This window comes from Eupeodes corollae, chromosome 1 (assembly GCF_945859685.1).
Source record: "Eupeodes corollae chromosome 1, idEupCoro1.1, whole genome shotgun sequence".
NCBI classification, from domain to species: Eukaryota; Metazoa; Arthropoda; class Insecta; order Diptera; family Syrphidae; genus Eupeodes; species Eupeodes corollae.
In genome coordinates this window covers 120,529,689-120,544,743 of record NC_079147.1, presented here as the reverse complement: position 1 = coordinate 120,544,743, position 15,055 = coordinate 120,529,689, and the positions used below count along the sequence as shown (strand labels likewise).

The following is a 15,055-nucleotide window of genomic DNA, read 5'->3' as shown; positions in this document are numbered from 1 at the left end:
TCAGACTTACGTTATCGGTGATTGTAAAAAAGGGTAAACACTCCAGGGAGGCTCTGAACTTTTTCCCCGACAAGTTCTGTAACGCTATAATTCATTTGAGCAAAATTCAGCTCCTGGGACATGAATGCTATTGGTCGTTCAATTTTCTCCTCATCCATCTGGAAGATCTCACTCCTTACTCCAGAGGTTGAAGCGTCGCATTGTATGTATAAATGTTTTGAAAAGTCTGGATTCGTGAGGATGGGAGCGGTAACTAAACTCGTTTTGAGTAGTTGAAATGCTGTTGTTTCTTAGTTGGTCATCTTAAAAGTCTGTCCTTTCTTCAAACAGTCTGTCATTGGAGCTGCTATAGTTGCGTAGTTTGGTATGAAACGTCTATACCATACGGTCATATCTAAAAATTTACGGAGTTGCTTGGGAGTCTTCGGTATCGGAAGGTTCTCGACCGCCGATACTTTGTCATTATCAGTACTTGTACATCCATCACCAGCTACATACCCTAAGTATTTTACCTCCTTGAAACAAAATTTACTTTTTTCTACATTTATAGTCAATCCTGCTTATCGTATAGCTATAGCAACTTCCTTCAATACCTTCATATGTGTTTTGAAATCTTGAGAAAAAATCAAGATGTCATCGAGATAGACAAAGATTTTCTGTCGAAAGTGACCAGGATTGACCTTGTCCATTAACTTAGACATTCTCTGGCCGGCGTTACACAACCCGTATGGCATAACAGTGAATTGGTATAATGGGCGCGCAGAGACTGTAAAAGCTGTCTTCTCCCTTGACATGCTTTCACAGAGGAATTTTCCAAAAGGCATCTTTCAAGTCGATTCTAGAATCCAGACACAGCCTGTTTTTCCCATTCTTTCTCACTAAAACAACCGGAGAACTCCAAGCACTATTACTCTCCTCAATCACTCCCATCTCCAGCATTCTGTCCAGTTCAGCATGCATCAGTTTCTGTAATCTGTACTACTGTAGAAATGGGATGCAATGACTTGATGCACTCCAACTTGGCTGTTCTTTCGTCATTACTTTAGCGTTAAGCTCACTAATTTTATTTGGAGTAACATTATAAGAACTCCAGAAATGTACACCTAGAAACAGTGGTTGCAAAAGACTATGAATAAGTATCTCCTCTTCTATTAGAGTCTATCCTTGTATATGTTTTCATATACAAAGCTTCCATGTTATGATGGTCAATGAATTTGTTTTTGTTGTTGCTTTATATCAATGGAATTTTATATGGAAAACGTGCAAAGTAAAAAAAAAAATCTCAATATTGTGTCTAATATATGAAAAAATTTGTATGCTTACATCAGCTGTTAAGGATCTTATACGGATTTTTGTTTTTATTTACATTCATAAGCATAGAGGAAATATATTATCTAGAGTCCCGACCGGTACCCGTCCTACCTGAAACACCCTCAAATTTTATTCGAGGTCAACTCTCCCAAATTCGAGGTGAAATCTCTCAAATTCTCTATCGGTGAATACATGTGAGTGGAGAAAAAAAAGCAAAATGGGGGATTGGGCTAAAAAGAAACTTATGGAATTTTTGTGACCTGTCAAAAATGAGCAATGGGTTTCGGATTTTAAGAGTAAGTTTTTGTTAATTGTTTTGATTTTTAATATAATTTGATATTTTTCAGACCAAAATTCTTTATAATGAAGAGGGTATATACAAGTTCACTTCATTGAATAAAAAGTAAGTCAAATTGAAGTGAAGGAGGTGCAACAATAATGGATTTATTTTGTAGTCTGTCTTTTCATTTTAGATATTGCCAAAATGCAGGAAGCAATTTCCTTTAAGTAATTTGGAAAGCAAAACAAACAAGGCGCTGATTTGCTGGTAAGTTTTTTGTATATTATATTTCTCTTAACAAAATAATATCAATGTTTTTAACTGCAGATGCTACCCATTGTTTTTGTATGTACTTCTCAATGGCAAGAGCTGCCGCAGGCGTTGACGGCGGAGGTGTCACCATCAAAACCATTAGAAACAACACCACCAAGTCAATGATGCAAGTGGAAGTTTTGCCATGTAATAGTCGACCGCTGACGCCCTTCTCCATCAATTGTGTAAGTACGTATCGAAACATTCATATCGTAGTCAACTAGCTTAATCTTTATCTTCTAGGTGTAAAGAGTTTACTACCAGTCTGCAGTTCTGCAAGAGACACAAGAAAAACAAGAATACAATCGCAGGAACTCAAAAATTGTCCAACCTTGACTGTAAGAGAGTTCAAATTTTAAATCTACAACGAATCCATTTATTTTGCTCCTTAGAATCGCACTGGTTTAACGGTGGCAATCATTCGGAGGCAAATGAGCTGGTCCGACAAGAATGCCCAAGAAGCCAAACAGATTCAGATCAGTCTCTCGGCAGCTACTGACGATGTCGGCGAGTGGAATCCATTGATTTTCACACAGAAAATCAACATCAAAAAAAGTAAGTCAACTTCCATTTAAGATTTCTTGTTAATGCAAATTAATTTATAGTCACGAAAATTTAGCAGCGTCATGGTAAACCTGCCGATCAACTATTCACAGTGAATAACCTCCATTCGCAGCGGAAGCGATCTCTGCGTTGTCGACAATGCGAAAACAATGTCATCAAGCCGTAGTACCATCCAGGATCGATCAAGTATCGCATTCAATTGCTTGCTAACTACCATGTGCCCAACGTTCTGCTTGTGCGTTGTGAAAAGCCACTGAAGCCTGGCACGTCCACTGAATTGAACCTCAAGTTAACTAACCCAACGATGTACCATATGGCCACAACCATTATGAAACTGCCAACCAAGGAAGAGGAACGGCAAATGATCGACTTCGAATAAAAGTTCAACGAAAATAACCAAAGTAAATAACAATCGAATTGTAAATTCTTATTCTATGTTGTTTCTCTTATTTTTTTATAGTTTCACGACTTGAAGAAAGTCCAATAAAGTAACAATCAAATTGAACTTCACACCTGAAGAAGGACTGAAACCAGGCGATGATGTTACCCTTAGTTTTTTGATGAAATATGCTTTTGTGAATATATACACACGCACGAAAAGAAAGAACGTCAAAAACACGCATTATCATCGAAAGTTTTTGTAAAAGTTGGTCAAATTGAAGCCTAAATTTATTTCTATGTATATGTAGAAATTAATCTTTTTTGCAAACAACTTGTTTATTTATTTTGACCTATAGTGTAAATTTTGTATATATTGTATATTCTACTATTTCTTTGCTGACTAGGAATATTGTTATTCAAAATTATTTATGATTTATTTTACTTTAATAATAAAGGAATTTGTTTTGAATTCAAAGATGTTGGTGCTTTTTTCTTCAGGGGTTGAATTCGGTTGAATCAAGTGAATTTTGAAGAATATACAAATGGTAATGTACAAATTGATCGGATTAGCCAATATAAAACATCCCATTTCGGTTGTTTGGGGGCAGCACAACTCGAACCTTGAACAAAATGGGACCTACATAACTAAAATGTTCGTTGGAATTTTTACCCGCCCATTTAAACGATATAAATTTGATTAGATGAAAAGTACGAAACAAATTTAAGCGAAATATTGAAATAATATTGTACATTTGGAAATCATCACAATTACCACCAATTATAACGTTGAGTGCCGAATGGAATTTAAAAACATATTTGAATTAATTTCATTGTATTTAAAAAAATATATAAACATGATTGACAAACCAGGGAGTCTACATATTTAATGATTCAAATTATTTATTTTTATCACAAAAAAGAATACAATATTATTATTAATGACTTTTAATTAATGTAAAATTGAATATGGATATAAGCTAAACAAATTGTTTTTATTCATATGCTCATCCTTGCCAACAAAAAGGAGACATTTAACATTTTTAACTAATAGATATAAATGGTATCTGATGTTTGTGGTGATGAGGTAGTGGATGTTAGTGCGAAGTTTTGAGTTCGCTATTGCTTGATATAGAACCCCCAGCTGTGATGATTCTCATTGTATCAGCTGAAAGAAGATTTTTAATTATAAAAAAAGAGGCTGGGATGCGACCCACACTGATAACTTCCCATCCTGTCTGTCGATTTGTCTTGCTTAAAAGTTTGTCTATATGTATTTTTACCAAATTTGCGCTCTATTTTTTGTAGATTTTATTTTGTATGAAAAAAACGGACTGTTGGATTTTTATATAAAAATAACTCAATATTGAAAACAATATTTTCTGTGAAATAAGATAAGTTTGATGCATATATATTTAATTTTTGAAAAGCTATTTGAGCCGAAAGTTAATTTTTACCAAGTTTTAGTAGGTATTGTTTTTTTTAGAGTTTTATTTTTTGTAAAAAAACTGTCAATTCGAATTTTTTAAAAATGTTACCAAATGTTAAAAACAATATTTCTTATAAGATAAAATTAGTTTGAAGCCAATATTTAAAATTTTTGAAGAGATATTTGAGTCGAAAATCAATTTTTACCAACTTTTATACATTTTTTTTTTAGGTTTTTATTTTTTGTAATAAAAACTGTCAATTCAATTTTTGTCAAAATTTTATCAGATGTCAAAAACATTATTCTTCGTTGCACAAAATTGTTTTAGAGATGAAATCATATTTAAGTCGTAAAATTTTGGAGGTGACAAATTTTTTTTTTCAGTTTTATTGATTTATAAAAAAAACCGTTATATTGATTTTTTTCAAAAAATATACTTCTTTGAGATCACGTTACAATATATTATATAAAATTTAATTCAAGTCTCTAGCGTTTTTGGTTCGTAAGATATTTAGGGTTAACCAAAATTTTCACCATTTTTTCAACCTGCTATAGTGAAAAAACCACCCACGCAATTTTCTTGAGAGCCCTTTCTGCATCTTTCTGCCTTATTATCTGTATAACAAAATTTATTTGAAGTTGATATCTCTTCTGGTTCTTGAGCTATGGACGACGAAAAAAACGTCGCGAACGTACGGACATACGGACGTACGGACGTACGGACATACGGACGTACGGACGTACAAACGTACGTACACACGCACGCACAGACATCTTTCTAAAAATCTTTTATTTCGACTCTAGGGACCTTGAAACGTCTAGAAATGTCAAAATTTTCAATTTGACAAATCGGACCCATTACAATAACTTCCTATGGGAAGTTAATAAATTACCTCAAGCAGAAACATAACACTTTTCACTTACTCTCTGTTGTAAAACATTAAGCTTTTAGTGCCAGATCAAGAATGGATAGTCCAGGCTCTGGAAAAATCTTAACGATATGATTTAGTTGTAGTTCAGTTCACCTAGTCCTTCAACATTTGCCTTGTAGAGCGCTTCTGTGACTTTTTCGGCTTGTTTTAGACCCGCCTCTGAAAGAGAAAAACTTAGAAAGCTAAAAGAAGTGATTTATTTGTTTATTAAAAATCACCTCAATGGACTAGAAGCGTCATATCTTCAGCTAGAATCGTTTGTGCTTTTCTCTTCTCTGGTGATTTTTTGTGTTGTTCCATGAGAAATGCAATTTCTTCCAGTGGAATAAAACTACTTGAACAACGTGAACGACTTGAGAAGATTCTCGACTTCAGAATTTGGCATTTTCAAAAAGAACTGATAAAGAGAAAAAGGCGACGGTTTTCCTTCGTCCAGCCAAATACCATCGCCAGAAAATTTTCCGATCTTGTCTCCTTCTTCGTTGGTAACAAGAGGCAGAATTGAATTGAAGATATTGACGGCATTGAAAGCAATAAATCATAATTGAAAGAAGGTATTTCAATTGAATTCCAGAGACCTACAATTTAAATTAGAAAAAGCGAAAATTAAGATAGTTCTTATTTTATTATTTATAAACACATCCTCACCAACTACATCACAGAGTTCGCCAACAAATGTAAAGGGAAGATATTCAAATGTGAATTTCTGTAAAAAAGAACATAGTGAAACAGATCAATTGGCCAATCCTAGGTGGTAGGTACTGTCTTGAAAAACTGACTGTAGATTAAATTAACTATTGTTCTCATGATGAGGAAGGACTTGCATTCATTGCGATCTTTCGGCTATCCGTAGCTGGCTGAAAGAAGTGCTTTGCATTGCAAAGATGTTGGCACATTACGTGAATGTGCTACTGCTATCACACGCTGCAATTAATTCAACTTGTATTTGTATTTGGCTTGGCTATGAATGACCACCAAGTAAAGAAATTCCTCAACTTTATAACAACTCTCGACTTGTATATCCATCTCGTCAAATGAAGCATGTCAGATAGGTTGCAAAGCGAAGCTTTTCAGACTTCTGCAACATCGATCCCTTCGCTGTAATCGGCCCTTCTCATTCCTACAGGGTTAACAATGAGGATATAAGCCATCAGAATAGAGCGATTTGATCGCCAGTCTTGTTGAGCAGTGTAATTTTTTACTAAAAAACAAAACAAAACAATATTCATATAATTTGAGTTAAAAATTAATATGAACACATTTACCTTCAATTTGTACCTATTCACTCCACAATAAATATGTCGGCGTTGCTGGCTTCCAACGCGGGGCTTCCACTTCCACTTTTCTTGTTGCAACGTAATCCTTGGGGTCTTTTTTATCTGAGGATTAAATTAAATTCAATATATATTTTTGTTTCAATAAATTAATATTTTGTTTTACCTTCATTTGCTTTATTGATACTGAATTTTGGTTTGTTTACATTTTCGTAGAATTGTCAAAATACTCACCTCGCTGTTGATCTGTCAAAACTTGACATAACTCAAATTGGGATACGTTCGCATTACAGTTCTAGGGTGCGCTTATACTTTCAGCACGATTTTTTCTGTTTTTAGCGAAATTTTTCATAAAATACATAGAATTTGTGTGCCAAAAGCATTCAAATATTATTTTTAGCACAGATTTCACTAAAAAGAAGTTGTAAAATTCATTTTTCTAAAAATATTGCATTCATTTTTCAATTTTTGAATTCAACGGATTTATTTTTTGAACGTCTGAGTTCACCTCATAGTTTTTTCCCCCGCGGTCGAGCAATGTGGGCACAAATTCCATAACAACTACATTCATAATGGCTTGGTCCCATAAGAAAAGCACGGGACCACTAACACATGCTTATCCTTATAGACAAAATCCTCCCAATTTAGCTTGTAGTCCGAAAGAGAGCAAACCCATTAAGTCGGGACTCTAGATAATATATTTCCTCTATGTTCATAAGGCTGCTTCTCCTTGTGTACGATCTTTATGCATACATATAATATGCACAATATGGTTTGTATTATGTATACAAAGCTACGATGCGATTTTTGTCTTGCAGATCTTTGTAAAGAAGAAGAATATGGGGGTAGTTATACGTTTGGATATAGCAATGTATATTTTTGCTGGTAGGTAGGTATATTGCTTTTATTTGGCATTAAGTTTTTCTGCAATATTTGAAGATTAGATTTGTTTCGACTTAAAAGTTTTTTTCTTGTAGATAAATATCAATTGGTAGATGATTTTTTTTCAGGATGTGGGTTTGATATAAAATTCAAATTTAAAATATAAAGGGTATTCGTAGGTATAGGAAGGTATTTCATAAAATTTCATAGGGAATTCCTACTAGGTACCTAGTATCCGGGCAGTGATAATATCCGTACACTTAGCAATTTGTTTGAGGTTAGTAGATAGGTAGGTACAGTTTTTATAAATATGTTGTTTAAAATAAAAACAAATTAATTCTTTATGTTGGTCCAGATAATTTGAATAATTTAATAGTTGAAATGTATGTCTTTTATTTATGTTCAAATCCTACTTTTGTTGTAGGTATAATTTTTAATTAATAACAATACACCTTAGAAGGCATAAACAACATACAAATGTTGTAAACATTTAGGTATTTACATAGGTATGTATACATATGTTGTTTGCTGTTGTAAGTACCTTTAATCCAATTTTATCAGCTCGTCTATTTTATGATGTGTGACTTTAAGAAAAAAATCTAATTAAAAGTTTTTTTTTTAACTTATTAACTATTAGTAAGTAGATATAGTTTCGTAAATGTAATGTAGAAGAAGGCATTTTTAACTTATTATAATCGTCCGATTAAGTTATTGTAATCGTCCGATTTGTCGAATTGAAAATATAGACATTTTCCGAGGTTTCAAGGTCTTCAGAGTCGAAATAAAAGGTTTTTAGAGAGATGTCTGTGCGTGCGTGTATACGTTCGTTCTCACGTCAGTACGTTCGCGAAGTTTTTTTAGTCGTCCATAGCTAAAGAACAAGTAGAAATATTGACTTCAAATAATGTTTTTTACACAGATAATGAAGCAAAATTGTGCGAAAAGGGCTCTAAAAAAATGATTGGGTGGTCTTCTTACCATAGCAATTTTAAAATGTTGGTTAAAATTTTAGTTGACTTAAAATATCTCACGAAGCAATAACGCTATAGACTTGAATTAATATTTTTTGAAAAAAAAAAACAATTAACGGTTTTTCATAAATCAAAAACACTAAAACAAAATATTTGTCACCTCGAATATTTTACGAACAAAAGATAAATTTATGTCCAAAATAATTGTGTGCAACAAGTATAACGTTTTTGATATTAATGGTAAAATTTAGGGACAAATCGATTCGACATCTTTGTTATAAAAAATTAAAACCTATACAAAAACATTATTAAAAGTTTTATATTGATTTTCGACTCAAATATGTACATATTATGGTTTAAGCTCATTGCATCTTATAAAAAATATTGTTTTCGACATTCAGTTAATTTTCATAAAAATCCAACAGTCCGTTTTGTCGTAAAAAAATAAAATCTAAAAAATAGTACACACATTTGGAAAAAAATTGATGCTTGGTTCTCGATATCTCGTGAACAATAGATGATATTGAATTCAAATTAATTTCATTCATCTAATTTGTATTGGTTTATATAAGAAATAAAAACTGAAGTAAATGCCAGAACCAGTAACCTACAAAGGAAAATTATCACAGCTTCTGTTAAAATAAATACTTACTAATTTGAACTAGCTATATATATAATATCACAGGTACAAAAATCGGTCTTTATCCCACTAAAAATTAGGTACTTCAGCTTACTAACTAAATATCACAGATTATTAAAAGCTAAGCTAACTAAGAAATAAAATATTTTAAGAAATGCTACTAAAATTGGTAACAATTCTTGCTAATATATATTTTGAAATCAAACTATTTCATCACATGCAAAATATTGTTGGTAATTTTAAAATTTTTATGAATAGTTCAACTAATAACTTTTTTTACAAAACACGAAAACCTACAAACCTTTTTATGAGAAATCAAACGGCACTAACATTTTTGAAAACAAAATATTTCAAATTTATAGAAAAATTACCCCAAATTTAAAAACTTTGCTCTGACAGAAAAAAATTGCATACATTTATATATCTCACCACTGAGAAAAAGTCATTACATTTATGTACAGTTGTGTTCATAAAAATAGCAGTGCTGGGCATATTTTATTATTGTTTATTATTAAATAACGGAAATTCTTAAAAAAAAATGACCATGTTATCTGCATCTAACGGTCTTTCCTTTTCATATTAGAGACTTGAAGTTAGTTATACTCTACTTCTTCCGGTGAACACACATTATTTCAAACTCTCTGGATATAGGTGTTCATAAAAATAGAATTGTTTTTGATTTTATAGTTAAAAAGTGTTAAAATTCTTTTTTTTTATTTTTCGTCAAGTGAATATTTTACGATATAAAGTTTTAAGTATTTTTAACATACTAGCATATTAAAAATTAATAAACATTAGCTCAAAAATAAACAATGGGACGGTCAAGACACTGCACGGAACAAATTCGTCAACGTATTCGAAAACTGCGTTTGAAGGGAAAAACCTACCAAAATATTCGAGACATCCTAGGCTGTTCAGCAAAAATAGTCAGTAACGTCTTAAATAACCCGAAAACGCGAGGCCCAAAAAGGATGGCTACTGAAAGAACTGACAGAAAAATTGTTCCGTTAATAAAACAGAAAATGTGAAATGGAGGAATGTTCTGTAGAGCGATGAAAGCAAAGTCGTCCTTTTTGAGTCCAATGTGAGAAAATCCTAAAATGCAGCATACAATCCACGGTACACTATAAAAACAGTAAAGCATGGTGGAGGAAAAGTTATGATATGAGCTTGCTTTTCATATTACGGGGTCGGGCCTATTTATCCCATGGGGGTATAAGGGATGCAACCGAGTATGTAAAAATTCTCGAGGATGTTATGTTACCCTATGCTGAAGTAGAAATGCCGTTGGTTTTAGGTAGGTATACCAACAAAGCTATGACCCAAAGCATACGTCAAAAAATGCAAAATCATGTTTGCGCAGAAGAAGTTAACCGTTATGGAGTGATGTTAAGAACGCAGTTCATAAAGCAAAACCCAAGAATTCGAAAGCATTGTGGAAAGCAGTGCGTGATTCGTGGAATGCAATTATAGTCGAAAGGTGTCAGGATTTAGTGGACTCGATGCCACGTAGATGCGAGGCATCATAAAAAACAATGGTTATGCAACAAAGTACTAATTGTAAGCTAAAATGATTTGTATACTTTCATATCACTTATTACAGTTTGTCTTACTTCTTATGTAATAGATCTGGTACTTTGTCATGCAATGCTATTTTTATGAACAGCCATATATTTAAAAAGCGTTTTTTTTCTGTGACAGAGCTAACGGTAAAAAATCGATAATACTTACTTATACAAACAAAGTTTATGTAAGTTTAAAAATGAGCCTGGGTAGGTTTACTAAAATAAAAGAAAGCATTTCCTTACATCTTTGAGGACTTACTATTGTAGATAGATTATAATAAATGCCTACATATAGCATAATATCATAAGAACTTAAGTAAAACCGTCTTCAAATTTGTCCTTGAAATACTTTTTTTACCGGAAGTTATAACTACCTAGGTACTTTATAAACTCAATTATTTGTATTAATTTTTTAAACAAACGATTTTAAAAGTTCCTCATCCCATTTAAAAATTCACTACCATTAAAAAACGTCCAAGCTAAAATTTCCTTAAATTATGCGATAATAGGTAGGTATGTTTACTATCTTTCTATATGTGCACAAAATTTAACATGCATCAAAATTTTGTATTTCACTATAAGTTGTTAATAATTGTGTAACCAGCTTTTCAATTGCGTTTAGTATCAATCAACAAATTTATTTATAAAAAAACATCGTTCTAAGACTTTGAAGATTTAAACCTATTTATGCTCGATTTTTTAAACAAACTGTAAGAAAGGTTAAGGCGATCAAATTAAAAAAAAAAGTTATTTATTTTCTGTTATTCATAACAATACAATACCTACATATTTACTTGCCTATAATAGTTTAAGTTATAATTCCCTTATGAAATCTTTAAATCATCAAAAATATAAAATCTCAACCAAGAATATTAAATTCCTACACGAAATCGCAATTCACCTGCTTTTGGCTTATCATATTTGTATAGAAAGTCTACCGTTTTGCGTATGTAAAAATATAACCAAACCAAAATACAAACACAAAGAAACAAATGTGTATTCCCCTCGCACTCAGACTTTCGTTAATTCACTATAGTCTTTCTTTATTTCAAATTATAACATTTGAAAGTCTCCCGACTGCAATGGATTTGTCCATGAATGTCTTCGCTAGACGTTCCACAAAAAATATGTAGATGCCGCCCTATTCGACTTCCACCATGAGAGTACTATGGTTTTCATATATACAAAGATGAAACATTCGCTCTAAAACATCCTACTATCTTCTGCTGATTTCCATCAGCTGTTCTAATATCGTATTAATTTTTTTAATTTTGATATTTTACAAAATCCATTGCTCCTTTTCCTAAACACGTAACGGACGCTCCACTACAGTCCTTCAAAATCCTCTCCTTCGAATTGCAGTGTTCAGAAAAAAAATTTCGACCGTTTACAGTCAAATATTTCTTTTTCAAGAAGTCCCATAGCAAGGCAATAAAATACCTACAATTTATCTTCTTTGATTTGAAGACTTGTAGCAACTACTCGTATATAATTCGCATTGCTCTACGTATGGAATATGGAATCCCTATTTATTCGGGAAAATATGCGTCAAGACAAGGTGCAATTGTCATCTTCTGATGAGCCCAACCATTAAATCGGGGTGAAACGCATGTATGAATACTAGTTATATTTTAAATCATATTTATTATAGTAGAACTGCTCAACAATGGAAATAATAAATCTTTCTTTGATTATATAAAAAGCATTTAGCAATATTTGAAAAAGAAATAAAAATAATAAAAAGATAATTATTGTTGCTAAGAATTAGTTTAATTTAATTTAATACTAACCAAAATAATTATTGTTCCCAGTGCACGTCCATGTTTGTTATGATTTTGTTTTGGCAATTCATACATATGTAGGTATCCCATCTAGTTGCATGCAATAGTAGCTTTGTCTTATTTTTACTCACTGGTTAAGGGGTAGGACAGTAAGAGATGAAAAGTTATTTAATTAGAAAATTAAGACAAAATAAGATTGATAAGGTAAAGATAAGATTAATTAGTTAAGATAAATAATAGCATTATTAAGGAACTTAGGAATTAGATTGATATTTGAGTAATAGAAGAGAAAATAGACTGTAGTAGTAGTGTAGATGTGTGGGTACGCTTTCTTGGACATGGATGAGGGGGAATAATTATCTGTGATAGGGATGGAAAATAATTGTAGGTGGAAATAGTGATCTCACTTAGAGGTAGTAGTAACTATTTACTTAGTTAATAGGAGATAGGCTTAATAATAATAATTAATAATAACCTAAGGGTTTGTATGGTCATTCTTACGTTTGATAGGTTGACAAATAGAAGTGTTAACGGCCATTCTTTTTGTGACCAACAATTTTTTTTATTTAAAATCTATCAATCTTTTTAGTTAATACAAATAAGAAGTATTTTAAAAATAATATAAGTGCATTGAAATAATTAAAGATACCAGGTAATACAAATAACATTGTGAAAAAGGCTTCATGTATATTTATTTCTATATAAGTAGACATTGTTTTTAGTTGGACATAAATTCTAGTCTAGGTTCATGTCAGCAGCAAACTTATTAGCAGAAGCCTAAGACTGCGAATTTTTTTTCTCCTTCGGATCTTCAATTTTTACTCTCAAGAAAGACATCATGGTTTAGCATGAGAACTTTTTGTATGGCTTTTTTAATGAGTTTTGTTTTGAATAGTTTTTAATGTGTTTTTAATTGGTGTGGTGCCGCATGCGGAAGTGATGATCATGAAGGGTTGGTTAGTGCTGTTGAGGATCGTAAATGTTATATTGGATTTGAATAGAAGCAAGAAAGAGGCGGCGGAGTGTGTTAGGGTAGTCTGTGTGTCGGTGGTGATGATGTAAACGTAATAATTAATACAAATGTTTGTTTGGTGTTTGGGGGAGTGTGAGGGATGATGGGGGATTGACTGTGGTATGGCGAGAGAGTTTAAAGAAGATGTGTGTGAAGTAGTGATGATCGTTTATGATTGTACTAGGTGTGGGTAATGTGTTTGATGGTGGTTGCTTCCGTCGGTCGGTCGGTCGTTCGCGTCGTCGTGGTCGTCGTCGTCATATGGTCGTCGCCGTAAAGGTTGTGGTCGTCTTTGTTGTATGTCGTTGCGGAGGATAAAATAAGAGTGTATTATAGGAAAATAATAATAATTGTCAAAAAGATATAAATAAATTTAATTTAAAAATGGCTATTAAAGTAATTTGATGTTTGTAAACAAACTTTTTTTTAGGATGAAGCGATCCGATGTATTGGATTTATTTGTTTGTTTAATTTTCTAGCAATAACCATAGACAAAGAACAATTAAAATTTTATAACTCACTATCCCTAACCACTAGCTGCCGCTGGGGTAACAAAAGCATTGCGTTGCGTACCTAGCCTTACTCTCGTTTCAAATAGATTAGATTAGATTTGTTATAATGAGAAAGTAGTACTTTGAAATCCTTAAGATATTTGTGCATCATATGTCTAACGACTGGACTCGTTTTAATGATATTGAGTGAAAGAAAACAGTTTTTATGTGAATACAGTTAGGTTCCTACCACAATTTTTTTTTTCACAATACTTGAAGAAAAATTTTCATATAAAAGCCTTTGTTGAATTTAGAGTATAAGTATTCGTATTCTGAAAGTACAAGGTCAGAAATGGACTTCTTACAAAAACTGAAGACCTTCACGAAGGAGAAGCCTCTAGTATCCCTGAGGACACTCAGCGAACAGAAGATGACGATTATAAAGGCTTCGAAGAGAAACATCAAATTTGGAGACAAAGTCATTGTGAAATTGGAAAAACGTTAACGTTTTCTACCCAATAAATTCTCCGATTTGACGGAGGAAGATATGGCCCAGCGAAAAGGTTGCTGGATGAAAGTCATGCAACCACCACCTGTGCTATATGGGGCATATAATATAATGTTTTCTCAGCCATCCAAGCGTGAAAGGAATGAGAACGAAGACGACGAAAAAGTACCCGAACAGCATTCATACGGGAGAAAGCGGATGAGGATTGAAAATTTAAAAAATGTTAAATTTGAAAAAATAAAATAAAATGAAATAAAAAAAAAAATGTTTTCTAATTTCACTTATATAATTTTCTCAAATCTCTTTGAAGGAGAAATCTTGATGAGGTTTTTTTTTAATGAATGATTAAAACGCTTGCAGTATTTTAATTTTTAATATAGTTTATTCATTTTAAAATTGTTTTAGCACGGTTAGACTTCTTCTTTGTTGATTTGAAAACCATAAACAGTTAGTAAAAAAAATCGTTTAAATAACAGAAACCCATAGAAATTAAAGTAATTTTGTAAGACTAGGACTTTTAGGCTGTGAACAATCGGCTCGTTTTCGATGAAAAAGGCAAACAAAAAAATGAATACTGACCGAACCGAATGAAACCTGAAATTTACAAAAGATATTGTGTTTTTTATTAGTATTATTATTGATTAAAATGTATCCAAGAGATGTGTTTGGATGGAAAACCAAGCCATTTTACAAATATTTTATTCTTTTTCATCTGAAGCACTTCT

At 32.2% G+C, this 15,055-nt stretch overlaps 2 long non-coding RNA genes across 3 annotated transcripts; one reads left to right on the top strand and one right to left on the bottom strand.

The window, feature by feature from the left end:
• Positions 1-1,585: 1,585 nt before the first annotated feature.
• On the top strand, positions 1,586-2,139 carry LOC129942003 (uncharacterized). 2 transcript variants are annotated; one of them, XR_008780960.1, is made up of 4 exons: positions 1,586-1,607; positions 1,659-1,714; positions 1,785-1,858; positions 1,919-2,139. It is a non-coding gene; the product is annotated as an uncharacterized LOC129942003 (long non-coding RNA). The 2 variants fall into 2 exon arrangements; XR_008780959.1 differs by having other exon boundaries at positions 1,595-1,714.
• Positions 2,140-3,702: 1,563 nt separating this feature from the next.
• Positions 3,703-5,913, bottom strand: LOC129940998 (uncharacterized). Its single transcript, XR_008780796.1, has 4 exons — positions 5,855-5,913; positions 5,425-5,784; positions 5,199-5,365; positions 3,703-4,013 (listed from the first exon to the last, which is right to left on the bottom strand). It is a non-coding gene; the product is annotated as an uncharacterized LOC129940998 (long non-coding RNA).
• Between the last annotated feature and the right edge of the window lie 9,142 nt (positions 5,914-15,055).